The following is a 1,846-nucleotide window of genomic DNA, read 5'->3' as shown; positions in this document are numbered from 1 at the left end:
AATTTTGCAGTTAACCCGTATCTCTGATCAGAATTAACTTAACTCCATCCGAACAGACCATAGAAGACCCAACGGTACAGACCGGCCGCCCTGTCATCTTCAGGCCACAGGTGTAACTGGATGCGGATATGGAGGGGCATGTGGTCAGCACACAGCTGTCCCGGCAGTATGTCAGTTTACGAGACCAGAGCCGTTAATTCTGAGTCAAGTAGCTCCTCAGTTTCCCTCACAAGGGCTGAGTGCAACCCTCTTGCCAACAACGCTCGGCAGACCGGATGGTCACCCATCCAAGTGCTATCCCAACCAGACAGCGCTTAACTTCGGTGATCTGACGGGAACCGGTGTTACCGCTGCGGAAAGGGCGTTGGCACTCTCATTAGAATTACTAAATTAATTGTAATCAACGTTCTTTCTTTCTGATCGGGACTAGTCTGGGGAGCCGCTGTGGCCGCATCATGTGCATTCTATAGGAGGTTAGAGAAGGAGGGACGAATATTAAAGTGCTATAGAGCATACAAAATTTATTGAAAATGTATTTCTTTTAAAACAAATCAAGTAACTTCTCCCATTTATGTATGAAAAGTTATATCCTCAATACGACAGCACAAGGCCACGCTGCAGCGAGCCAAGTGTTCACTGAAGTTCTCGATCACGTATTCACAAACATCTCGAGGGATGCCATTAATAACCCTTTTAATTTCATCCTTCAATTGTTGTTTTGTTTTTGGTTTGTTCACGTATAATTCTGATTTCACAAACCCCCACAAAAGTCACAACGCGTAAGATCGCATGACTTGGCGGGCCATTCCTGGTTGCCTCGCAAAGAGGTTATTTTTTGAGTAAACTTTTCATTCAGCAGAGTAAAAGTTACACGGGATGTGCGACAAGTCCCACCATCATGTGATTTTCGTCAGTAAGAGGGAAGAACAAATTAGAAAGCATGTTTCGGTAAAGGTCGCCGTTCGCAGTGACCATTTTCAAAAAAGTACGGGCCGACCAAACCTCCTGCCTAGAATCCACACTACACAGTCGAGAGCTGTGGATGAATCTCATCTTCCGCAATCACTCGCAGATTTTCGTTACGCCAAATTCTGCAGTTGTGCTTATTGACGTACCCACTGAAGTGGAAGTGCGTCTCATCTGAGAAAATTTTTCTTTTTTGAAGTTCCCGTTCTCCGCTTGTCGAGTAAAGTCCCATTGAGAAATATTGATGTCTCTTTCCATTATCTGTAGGCTTTAACTCTTCTGTAAGCAGAAACTTGCACGCATGAATTTTCAGTGAATTCCATGTAGTGAACTTGGTGATAAATTCAGTTGTTGAGCTAGTTGGCGAACGGATTTTCTGGGGCTTACGGTCATATTATCTTGCATGACAGTATTTTTTTCCTGTGTTCGAATAGAACGCTGTCACCCTGTTTTCTTAACATCTTAAACAGAACCCGGCTCTCAATTTTCCTGATCAACTTCCGATCTGATGATTCGATTGGAGCAGCATTACGTCCGTGTGTCACACGCAATTCACGAACGGTTGCCGTGGGACTTTCACTGTTTTTGTAATAACTTTTTATCACTTGGATGCGTTGCCAGTTGTCGTCTTGTATCTATATCTACATCTAAGCTTTGTAAACTTCTGTGAGGTGCATCGCAGAAGGTACGTCATCATACCAATAATTAGGATTTCTTCTCGTTCCATTCACGTAGCGTGGGGCGAATGATTGTCCGAATGCCTGTGCGAGTGCAGTACTTATTCTAATATTATCCTCACTATCCCAATGTGACCGATTCGTAGGAGATTGTAGCATAATCCTAGAGTCATCATTCAAAGCCGGTTCTTGAAACTTTGTTA

At 43.7% G+C, this 1,846-nt stretch overlaps 1 pseudogene; it reads right to left on the bottom strand.

Moving 5' to 3' along the window:
- Positions 1–251: 251 nt before the first annotated feature.
- LOC126203027 (5S ribosomal RNA) lies at positions 252–369 on the bottom strand (annotated as a pseudogene).
- Positions 370–1,846: the final 1,477 nt, after the last annotated feature.

This window comes from Schistocerca nitens, chromosome 1 (assembly GCF_023898315.1).
Source record: "Schistocerca nitens isolate TAMUIC-IGC-003100 chromosome 1, iqSchNite1.1, whole genome shotgun sequence".
NCBI lineage: Eukaryota > Metazoa > Arthropoda > Insecta > Orthoptera > Acrididae > Schistocerca > Schistocerca nitens.
Note: the sequence above shows the minus strand (reverse complement) of the source record. Positions and strands in the feature narration are given on the sequence as shown.